The sequence below is a fragment of the Anabrus simplex genome, chromosome 4 (assembly GCF_040414725.1).
Source record: "Anabrus simplex isolate iqAnaSimp1 chromosome 4, ASM4041472v1, whole genome shotgun sequence".
NCBI classification, from domain to species: domain Eukaryota; kingdom Metazoa; phylum Arthropoda; class Insecta; order Orthoptera; family Tettigoniidae; genus Anabrus; species Anabrus simplex.
The window spans coordinates 412,162,866-412,175,673 of NC_090268.1; positions in this window are offsets into that span (position 1 = coordinate 412,162,866).

The window sequence follows — 12,808 nt, forward strand, 5'->3', positions numbered from 1 at the left end:
GCACATTGACACGACCAAGGGCTATATGCGAACCATATTTCATGAATTTAGCTTCCACATAAGTATGTGAAAAATAATATAAAAAGTTCAAAATGTACCCAAACTTCACCCCATTCAAATATCGTAACTTAATCGAACCCATACATATGGGAGATACGTGAAAATGTTTTAAGACCAAACATGTAGAGCGATAAAAGTGACGTCTTAGGGCGCAAACCGTTTGTTGGTATGATCTACTGTTTAGGAGCAGTAAATCTTGAAATTAAGGTTTGCACTTACAAACGTGCCCATGCTTACCTGTCATCTATATAAATGTAATCGTAACGACCGCGTGTCTGTACATTGACTATTTTGGTGGAATTTCCGTACAGTTACCCATCTCAGGTGTAATAATGACCATCTGCATATTTCTTAGCTTTGGTGTCTGTTTGTCTGTTTGATTGTATGAGTTCTTATAACTTGAAAACTACTGAATATAATTCTACCAAACTTCATATTTAGAATCCACCTGTCCTCGAGTAGGTTTTAGGGCCAATATTATTTCTGAATCCCTAAATTTACTGTGGGTTTATCCGAAACCGAAACTATGATTTTGCCCTCCTTCAAAATATGCAGGTCCGAAATTAATGGAAAAGTACAATCGTTAATGGAAATCAATTTCTAAAACCTTTTCCTCATGTGCATTTTTCCACAGAAGGGTTAATAAGTGAGATATCATGAACGGTCGGTTTTGCAGGTTAAGCCCAGCGGACATTGACCAAAAGGTGTTGTACGTGGAGCAGATTCCTTATATATCGATATAAATAAAATCGTAACGACTGTGTGTGCCTGTACAGTGACTATTTTGGTGAAATTTTCGTACAGCTACCCGTTTGAGGGGTAATAATGACCATCGGCATATTTTTGGTGTAGTTTTCTGAAAGTCGTCATTCCAACCCCCACCCCCCAACCTAAAATCCAGATTGCGGCATCATCTGCCAGAGGAGCAAAAAAATTGAAATTTGGCAAAATTATACATATTAGCCTGTAACGGACGGAAAATTTCGAAGATCCTTAAATTCTTCACTTTTATCCCGAAGAATATCGAAATATGGAGGCAATACTAATGATGGTGCAGACCTCGTTTCGAGGAATTTCGTAGGATAAACGGGAAGTCCTATCACATAACGGATGGCACAATCTCCGTTCAATTTGAAGTAGGTTCGAACCCCACTGTCGGCAGCCCTGAAGATGGTTTTCTGTGGTTTACCATTTTCACACCAGGCAAATGCTGGGGCTGTACCTTATTTAAGGCCACGGCCGCTTCCTTCCCACTTCTAGCCCTTCCCTGTCCCATCGTCGCCATAAGACCTATCTGTGTCGTGCGACGTAAAGCAACTAGCAAAAAAATTTGAAGTGATCTTCAACCTCTGTCTTATGACTTTTTGTCGTATCTGTATCCCTTATACGTTAGTTTCGTCTTTATTTCTCGAGTTTAAGTGAAGTTGGACTTTTCACATGCATAGTTCATACTCTCAACCACTTACAGGAATCATCAAACTCTACACGAACATTGGCCCCCCCATATGTGAGCCAAATGCTATGTCACATAACTATCCAGAAAGTAATGCAATGTAAGATAATCATTCACGAATTTTCCTATTCAACGTCTCTAACTTAATCTGACCCATGAATAGATGAGATGCGAGAAAATATCAGAGGATCAGACATTTAGGCCGCTAAATACTGCGTCTTATGGTAAAATCCTTTGTCGATATGACGTACCGTTTAGCAGCAGTTAATCTGTAAATGAAGGTCTGCAATATTGTAAACATGCATATACTTTTTCTATGTCGATCTACAGTATATATATTCGCTGATGTCGATTTGTAGAGATCGAGAAAGGGTGCGTCTGTTTTGTAATCATTACTCCCCACACCGACTTTGACTGGCTGCAGGAATGGCGTCCTTCTCCAATTCTGTGTAACTGTAAGGAGGGCTTACCCTTGTATTGAATAATTTCCTTCTTGATTTAACTTGCAGAAGAAAGGGGAGTATGTAATTTTGTTCAAAACTACCCTACCCAATTGTGTTTAGCTGTAGGCCAGGGTGTCCGCCATTATAAACAAATGTACCAATCTAAAATGTGATTAGCATTAGGCATAGTGGCCTCTTATTTTAATAGAAACTCACAAACTCTGTGTGACTGGCAGTAGTCTGGCTGGCAGAAGGAAAAAGTACCTGTCATTAAATGCTAACTGTACATTAAATTTTGACTTGTGGTAGATAAGTTGCCTCCCATTAAAATAAAAGCTCCTCAACTGTAATCTGTCTGGAAGTAGGAAAGGGGGCCTGTCATTGTAACGAAAGCTCCCAAAATCGATTATGACCGCGCAGTAGGCAATGGAGCCTGCAATCTTAATGTAAACTTCCCAACGCGATTGTGAATGGCAGTAGGCATGTGAGCCCGCCGTTATCATCACAACTCCGCAACCCACACTTTACATTGGAAACATCGTATGGGGACCTCCACATGTTATTTCTCGGATAACGCTAAGAGACATGCAATTTAAAAACAATCTTATTTACTGTTCGTACAGTGTTTGCTTCGATATCCGTTTACGGCATAGAATATCGTAGCAAAGCACGGGTACATTTACCAGTTATTACTAAAATTAAAATGTGTCACAAAGTTTGAATAAAACTGTGAGTATACGTTTCCGGATCCATGTTGTCATAAACTTCTTTCTTCTCTCTATGTGAGGAATCCATTCCTAAATTTTTGCCGTCGAGCTTTGGTACACCTGTATAGTTCTCCGAAAGTATTAAACATTCTTCGAAGCCAAAATAAAGTTTAAAGAGTGGACAACATGAAATATGAGAAGGTGCCTGAGTGATTAACTGTTTCTTACACGTACTTGGTATACACAACACGCATATAATGGGTATGAAACAGAGGAAAGAGATGTTTTTGAATACACAAATGGAGCGGTCATAAGTGAATAAGAAAGGTATTTAACTCAAAATTACCGATATGGTGGACTTAAATCCCTTTTATACATAATATATGGCATTTTATCGCGCCGATTTTACATTTATTTTTACTTTCGGCCTCTCCAGGTACAAAATGCTTTTCGGTTGATGATTGCCTTCAAGTTGGTTCCTCTCACCACATTGCCTGTAGGACTGTCCTTTCACCTTTTTCAATTGAATTTCTTTCTCCGTTGCAGGAGTTCTACCTCCACGTTTCCACTTTTATTTTCCTTCTCAACACTTTAACAGTTGCGTTATTGACACCCATTTATACCTATATCCTGAACAACCCTTTCTTTCTTGTTGGAAACCACTGTTAACTTTATCTCACCTGCTTTACCTATCCTCCAGTGATAGTCTCTACATTTTTCCCCGCTCTATTTCTATTTATTCTCTCTCGAATTACATTTCATTACATTTTACATCAGCGTTCAGTTAATGTTTTTGATTTTCTTCGGCCTTACAAAATAATTAATATCTTGCAGTTTACAACAATCCCTGGTTATCTATATTTTTCTGAACTCTAAAGTGTCTTAAAATTATGAAATAAACTCTAGAAAATTACGGTCCCTTCTCTTTCAGAAATATATCTTGATATACTGTATGTTATTCAAGATGTTATGATCTTTAATTGCATTAGAATTGTTTTACTGCAATCCCTCACCGTTAGAGGAGGAAGTACCAGTGTACTGTGACTTGAAATTAAGACGTCTTGGAGGTAACGAATTCGTCTAAGGATAGTATTTTTAACAGAACATGAAACCTAGCTCCTTCAGTAATAGATAGCGAAGCATCCTGCTATTTGTAGGGTGCTTGATTCAAGTTTCAGTTGGGCCTCGGACTTTAGCCATGTCTGGTAATTGCTCTGGCATGAGTGCTGGGGGGTTTGTATTATTCTGAATACAGAATGTCAAAAATAACTCGCAGAGCAGTGTAGAGAAAATTTAGGGAAGACATGGTGGTTTCATCTTTCCGCATACATTAAGAGTCAGAAGACTCGTGTCTGGAACAGTGGCAACCCTCACGAATTAAGGTGAAACACGACTGGAATTTTTAAATTTCTACAATTTATAACTTACCGAAAATGAGCCTCCGTGGCTCAGACGGCAGCGCGTCGGCCTCTCACCGCTTGATACTGTGCCGCATACGACCTGTACATGCCGTATTTTTTACTATTAATTGTACTTCATCGTCACGCAAGATGTTCAGAGCGAACTTGGTTTGTTTATGTTCGGAGGAACGAGCGGGCGAACCGGCGGCCGCTGTGTGTGTGACGTACCTGCAGGGACAAGGTAGACTACCCGTCCGACGCCACGTGTAGCCTGCCAGACATGGTATGTTCTCGATACGAACGTCAACCCTTCGCGAACATTCGAAGTGGAAAGTTTTTAAAACTTCTCTAATAATAATAACCGCAGCGACTTCAGCGATACGTCATTTTGAAGAGGATAACATAAACGTCTCAAATTGTGAATCCGTCGAGGGATCCGCGAGATAATCAACTTCGAAGAGATCACGTTATCTGATAACGTAGGAGCCCCAAACTGAGCATAAGGTGAGCTCACTAGACCCGATCAGACAGTCATAGCTGGGAATCCAGCGTGACTCTCCACGCTGCAGTGTTATTGTACGTCGAAGTGCTGACCGAGTCCATCTTCGAATGATTCAAAGTCTTCGTGTGGGACTTAAACTCTGACAGTCAAGTTGAAATTATAAATTGTGCGCGTGTATATAATAAAGTCTTTATAATGGACATTGAGTCTATCAGTCCAGTTGAACTTGTAATTTTTGCGTGTGATGAAGATCAAATTATTCAAAGTCTTTATATGGTAGACTTCGATTATATCCGTCAAGTTGAACTTACAGTATACATTTTGCGCGCGTTGGAACTCTGATTATGACCAGTCATTTATTGGACTTAGGTGACAGCAGTTGAGTTGAACTTACATTCTGTGCGCATGTGGAAACGTCTCGATATAACTTACTTTCGTTCTTGTAGAACCGAGTTTATTACCACGTTGCCTGTGTGAAACTTAGCCTCTGAGCAAACATCATTAATTTCAATGTAACACTACTGCGATATCCTAGGAAGTGTGATATTTCTTTTCGATTATCAGTCAGCAGAACTTAATCTATGAACAATCATGGGTGTTTATTAAAGTGTTCGAACCTTCACATGAATGTTAATGCAAGTGATTACCTTAATCGTGTGTTACGACACCAGTGTTTCACTCCGAACTCAAACTGTGTTACTTATCTAATTCAAACAAAATTGTGTATTATTTCTTCTGAACAGCGTGTAAATTATTTGCGTGTGACTGACAGCAGTGTCTTTGATAAACTCTAGAGCAGTCATACACTTCTTTCGATGTCAAGTGCTGCTTCATTTAGTGGAAAATCACCACGAACTGTTCCAAGTGCGTGAATAATCATGAACTGTGCTTTATTTTCTTCCAATCTCGATGCTACCCGCATCTTCATCTTTAGTGAACTTATAAATTCTATCTACAAAATTAAGAGTGAATTCGACGGCATATCCCAACCATATTAAATGAAACAGTGCTGTTAAACCAAAGTGTTGGGGGCTGCGTAAATTTGGACACTCGTGTAAGTTATGTGGCGAGTGATTACCCCGCAACATCGTCGTAGATCGTCGGAGAGCGTCGGAGACTGTCCAGAACGTCGAAAGTTCGAGACTCAAACCCATATCAAACCAACCTGGGTGTTCCGGCCTTATCTCAACGAAATACTGGTAACTTCCAGAACGTGTTCCGGCCCCGTTCAGCCTGATGAACTGGGAGCACGGATCATCAAAAGGCGATGTTGAAGACAGCGACTATCAACAGTAAGGTGATGTGCACTTTGAAATGCATTTTCTTAAAAAAAAAAAGCTATTAAGTCTATTATTTAAAAATTTTCTTTTAGATAGGACCCTGCCTCCTGTACCAAGCCCTAGCTAGAAACCACCCAGAATTGTCCTGAGAACTACTTCGTGGTAACTTTAATATTAATTCATGAAGTCGGGCTATTTTAATAGTACAATACCTTGGTTCAAATCCCTGTCACTCCATGTGAGATTTGTGCTGGACAAAGCGGAGGCGGGACGGGTTTTTCTCCGGGTACTCCGGTTTCGCCCTGTCATCTTTCATTCCAGCAACATTCTCCTTTCTCATTTCATAGCATCTATCAGTCATTACTAAATCACTTTGCGAGTGGCGACTCCATCGTACTAATAGCCTATATATGATTTATTCATTCCATTCCTGACCCGGTCAATGACTGGAAAACAGGCTGTAGGTTTTTCATAACTTATCAAAACTTATTTTAAAATACAAACACATATTAATAAGATATAGCTCCATATAAAATTTGGAGTTGATGAGTTAATTGTTTGCAAAATTGCTGACGAATAATTTTTATTTTTTATATATTCCATGGAAATTGCTCCTTGCGCCACAGTTTTCATTTTTTGGGCTATATTTTGGTAGACTTGTCAAAAGTACTCACATATTTAATAATAACTCTGGGTTTTATAGTCAGGTATAAACTACCTGAAATATACTTTTTCAGTTTTTCATTATTGATCGTTGATTCAATAGCCTAGTTTCATGCTATTTCAGGAGTAAAAAACATGAAGGTAATATTCGACTGATATTGAAATGAAGAACTACATTCAATTCATGTACATGTTCAAATATTCTCTGAAAATTTCTGGTAAATCTTATAACAGCTCTGTTGCTTGGAGTATTTTATGCATAGCAAAAAGTTAAAATATTTTGAGGTAGATAAAAATGAAATATTTAAGAAGAATTCTTGCTTTAAAACTGCTCTGGACTGTAAGTTACACCCTCGTATGTCTTACTCGTCTTACGCACAGCGTAGACCTACTACAGGGTAAATACATTCCAGCATTAATATTTTTGCAAAATATGGTAGATTTACGGGAGTTTTTAAAGAGCGAGAGATCGCGCGTGAGCAAATTGTCTCAACGTTTGCATTTGTACATTTCAATGATCACGATTCAAGATAAAACTATAGCACCACACTTCATTAAAAGCCACCATAAACCTCATAAAGTTTACTTGAGAAACTTTCTTGGAAATGCAGTCATGTAAGGATGCACTATGCGAGGGGTCGCACGGAGGCAATTTGCCTCGGCAGATGCGAGAGTGAGAGAAAACTTAAAACTACTCCGGATATCAGCAGGCAATACACTGACAATAATCAACGTCAGGCTAGAGAGAAGGGGGGGGGGTATGTTGGGAGGGATAAAACGAGCACCCTAAGCCCTACAGCGGCTAGCAACGAAATTATTAACAAATATTTAAAAAGTGCGGCAAAATGCCATGGGTGTGACCTCTCACCTGTTAAAGGAAATGTTTCTATATGATCAGAAGATCGGAGTATGGTGGTGAGATCCCTCCGCTCTGTCGTCGGCTTGGATGGCGATTTGTGTCTGTTTAAATCCTGTACCTTGGTAAACGGGTGTTTGTGTTCGTCTAATTACACATCTCTTCATCATTCCTCATCGCACTACTAACCACCACAAAAGCATATAGTAATAAAAACCCCAGGAAGAGAATTCGACGGAAAAACTGGGCCAAATCAACGCGAATTGCTAACCCCATTAAATGCATAGGAAGAGATAGAATAATATAGATATTGCTATGGTATCCTTACTCTTCTGGGAATCTATAAGGCACAGTCCTTCACGACAATCCTTACAGTAATGAAGGGGAGGTTCTTACCTCAGATGGGTTCCGGAGACGTAAGCCAAGAGCATTCATTCAATCATTCCATCACCCGTTCACCAATCACTCGTTCAATAATAATAATTTATTCACTCATTCATGCATGTTTGAACACAATTTAATCATGCAATAATTCATTCATTCATTCATTCATTCATTCATTCATTTTCATGCAGTAATTCAGTTCATCCATAATGTATTTTGTAAGTCGAAGATAGTTCTGTTCATATTTGTGAGATAAATACATACTTTCACTAACAGAACTTAATAAGGCTAAGATATACATGTTGTTCTAGACCAGGTCTCAAGCTTGCCCGCCGTAAGCGCAGTGCCCGTGCTAGAAATACTTGTGTACGAGGGCCCAGGTCTCTTGCCCTCAGTCGGCTTGTACTGCCCCACGTTGCTGACTCAGCGCTAAGCACACCTAGCGGTGACAGGCTCCAGTTACCTGTTTTGGTCGTACAGCTACATAGGTTGTGGCGTAAGGACGGACATAATAATTTGTTAGTTCGTGTACTTCTGTATAAACATGGTTGTTTGAAGAGATGCTCCTTTTATCGTAAATGTTTTTTTGTGTTTAAATTTATAAAGGCATTACGTTCTCCTACACAAGCGATATAGTAGCGGCATAGTATTATATACTATTCTGCTTCATCATTGTTCATAGGAGAATTGAACATGTTAAGCCCCTAAAACATAAATGTATTTTACTACATTACTTATTGCAGCCTTTAAAGTAGTTACTTATTATCTAGTACATGGTTCGGCATATTTTACACAAACGCCATGTCCAACAGATTTAATTATGTACGTCCTTATAGGGAGGAATATAGACATATATTGGATGCAGTGCCATAGTTATGAACGTGTACTGTACACCCCTCCAGGCTTGCCTAACTGATAACCTCCCGGACTAGGGCTCGTAACAGGTGTTTCTCATGCACGCAGAGTTGTCAGTTATCTCGTGGCCTTGACATGCCTGTCCTAGACTATGTAACACTCTTAACGTTTAGGACAGAAATAAATAACATTTAAAAATCTACGGTTTAGAGATTGGGTGGAAATAGTGAATAGGCTCAATTCTAACGTTTAACCCTAGAATGGTAACAAGGAAATTTAACGCTTATTGGTAACTATACGCTTCCAAGGCCTACATGGCGCAAAACAACGTCTGTACTGTCTCCTGTCTTTCTTTTCTCCAACGTTCTTCATGTTAACTACATCACTAAGTATAGAGTTGAATTCAATTATATTTTCTTTCTGAAACTTGAATTAGTTATTCTATTTCCAACACAAGATATACAAGGCACAAGTGGTACATAAAAATAAACACAAGTAAAAAAATCTGGACTCTCAAGACAGTCTTACTAGCTTGTTGAAAGTAAATTCTTGTTCCAGAAGTAACTCAAATAAAAGAAAAACAAAAAACAACAAATTTGATAAAAACTCATATGAAATAAACTAGAAAGAATCACACCAATTGATGGTAACTACGCGCCTCTCAGGCGCACTACATTACGTAAGAGGGATTATTACGCACCAAACGTCGAGAGGAACACGGCTGAGACTTGACTGTCACACGTAAGGAGGGGGGGATGTTTGAAGCATAGCTGGAGGGTAGGGATGCCCTGTCAAGGTCACTTGCTTTGGCAGACATTTAAATTTGCGTGTACGTCTATGAGGCGTATTGTTACCGTTCTAGGGTTAATGTAGTAGTAGATTACCTACTTGTAACGTGGAAAATCATGCTTCTATCAAGAAACAATTTAGATTGCAATACATAATTACTCCCTTCCCAGTTCGAGGCGATCCGTAACTACAGGATGGGAGTATTCTATTCTATTAACTCACATCCAAAGGTTTAATTTTAAAATGTTTGTGCTGTATTGTCCCTGCTTATAAACTGAACCACGTTGACCTCTTTAAGGGAATGCTGAACACATTCTTCATTATTGACAGTGTCACTGTAATTAACATCGTCATATCTCTTTCAGAAACAGACAGTTTGATGTTTCCAAAGTGTCACTGTGGCCACTTGTCATGTTGTAAACGATGTGAGCGATCCCCTTCAGGCAATTTTAACCTCATAAAAATGTCCGTGAATTACACATGTTGGTGTAACTCTATCAAATCTTCAATGAAACATTTTATTCTAGAATTTTGTGATGAATTCGTTATGCTCTCGTAATGTCCTGAACCAAGCCGACTTATCACAAAAGGTAGCATGAGTAGCTCATACGGTGGAGTGCTTGACTTGTGAGCTCAAACTGGCAGGTTCGACCGAGCCTCAGTCCCGTGGTTTAAAGGTACCTAAATACTCCAGCCTCCTGTCAGTAGATTTAACAAAATGGAAGAGAGCCCCTCTCCAACAAACTTCTCGCACGTCGGCATGATGCAATTGACTCAAGAATATTTCGTAATAACGGGTATATTCGCCGCTAGTGAACATCTGTAAGGCATCGGTGATAATATATCTCGAGTCTGAGATACACATTTCCGATTATGTCTCCAGAACTTGGTATGTTTCAACATGGGGTGCAGCGGTCATGGTGCCCCTGCAGGTTGTGTTCTATTAGACCTGCCTTGGCTCCTTAATTTATCCCGAAGTCGGCTATGTCACAGGGTCTGCCTAATGGGAAGGGCGTACAATACATTCGATACACCGATGATTTTGTTATTTTATCTGAGTCTGCAAACGATCTAGAGAAATTGCTGAACGGTATGCACAGAGTCTTGGGGAAGCAGTACAGGATGAGAGTAAGTCTAAAACAAAAGTAATGGAGTGCAACTGAATGGAGGCCGGTGATGCAGGAAAAATTAAATTAGGAAATGAAGTCTTAAAAGAAGAAGATGAATATTGTTGCTTAGAGAGTAAAATAATTAACGATGGCAGAAGTAAGGAGTACATAAAATGCAGACTAACACAAGCAAAAATTATTATTATTATTATTATTATTATTATTATTATTATTATTATTATTATTATTATTATTATTATTATTATTATTATTATTATTATTATTATTATTATTATTATTATTTACGATGAGGCCTGCCAGGGACCACATGTCATTTTCAATTTCTCCTTCCTTGTTGTTTCCTCTTCCGTTCTTTCCAATATTCCTTCATTGTACTGTGCTTTATTATTCTCTCCTCAGACCACTTTGGACCGGGTTTCCATTTCATTCTTCCTTGAAATCCTTCCATTCTTAAAACATTCCTTTTAAACATCTTTCTTCAGTTTCCTATTATCTTATTTTCTTTATTTGTAAATCTTTCTTGATCTCTTGTATCCAGTTCTATGTTGACGTTTTCACCCAAAGGTACTTGGATATCGCTTTTGTGAATCTATTATCATCCGTTCTATAGACATATCCAAAAATAGCGAACTTCCTTTTTTATTGTTTGTTATATTTTCTATGTTCTGTATATTTTCCTTTAATATACTTCTGTCCGACTCGTTGGCTGAATGGCCAGCGTACTGGCCTTCGGTTCAGAGGGTCCCGGGTTCGATTCCTGGCCGAGTTGGGGCTTTCAACCTTAATTGGTTATTTCCAATGGCTCGTGGGGGGGGGGTGCTTGTGCTCTCCTCAGCATCCCTGCAAATCACACACCACACATAACACTATCCTCCATCAAAATAACATGCAGTTACCTACACATGCCAGATGCCGCCCACACTTATCGGAGGGTCTGCCTTACAAGGGCTGGAGTCGGCTAGAAATAGCCGCACGAAATTATTATTATCATTATTATTATTAATGTACCTCTTATTTTCTATTGTTCTGTTGTTTTCAATGGTCCGAAGATTTTTCTTATGATTGTTCTTCCTAGCACTTTCAGTTTACCTACTCTATTATTATTTATTTCGCAACTTTATAGTTCGTAATATAGCTCGTATTTCAATACATTAAGCGTAAGATACAGAACTTAATCATAATTTATATAAATTTATAACGCACGTCTTTATTCTCCTCGCTATATAGGCTGAAGTTTCAATTTACGGTCCGTATTGAGCATTCACGACTGTTCTGACGATATTGCATGTCTTTAAATTTACAGCCTTTTGTGCCAAATTATGAGTGTAGATGTGGAGCTTTATTATCTGCAAGTTTTCTGGAAATAATTTTGGTGTAACACCGGTGAAACAAAGGAGAAATGGGACAATTGTGATTTTCTCTTCTTTTCAGATTCTTGCTATTTCCATAGCGAGGAGAGATGTTATCAACCGTCTCCCTGTATTTGTGTATTATTATCATTATGATTATCATTATTATAATTTATTTAGTGTGATGTGATATATGAATGAATAAATGTGCATAAAAATGGATTAATGCTCTAATAATAGAATTTCCTAATGTTATTGTATAGATTTAATGAAGCCTTCCGAATCAGTAGCAATTGGTTAGCGTATTTTGTTGCGGTTGGTGCTGTTGTTAGAAGAGCTACAGTGGCCATATATTTAGTACCTAGAAATTTGGGAGATTAGGGGGTAGTCGATAAGAGAATTAACATCATACAATCTACTCTCAATTAATCGGGAAAATGTAGGTTTAAGGTTTCCCGGATAAGTAAGATCGTGGATAACCAACACAAAGTTAAAAATAGAACAGGCGTACTCAAAGTACAGTTAAAATAATAATGAATGATACTACTGTATTGTTCCTTATTAACTTACTCAATGCGACCAGTAAAAGTAGCACTTAGCACAATTAATAAATGGAAAAATAAACAGCACTTCTCCTTGAAACTAATAAGGCAAAGAAAAATATTCAAACTACCTAAGTACCGAGCTCGATAGCTGAAGTCGCTTAATTGCGGCCAGTATCCAGTAATCGGGAGATAGTGGGTTCGAGCCCCACTGTCGGCAGCCCTGAAGATGGTTTCTCGTAGTTTCCCATTTTCACACCAGGCAAATGCCGGGGCTGTACCTTAATTAAGGCCACGGCCGCTTCCTTCCACTTCCTAGACCTCTCCCATCCCATCGTCGCCATAAGACCTATCTGTGTCGGTGCGACGTAAAGCAAATAGCGAAGCAAACTACC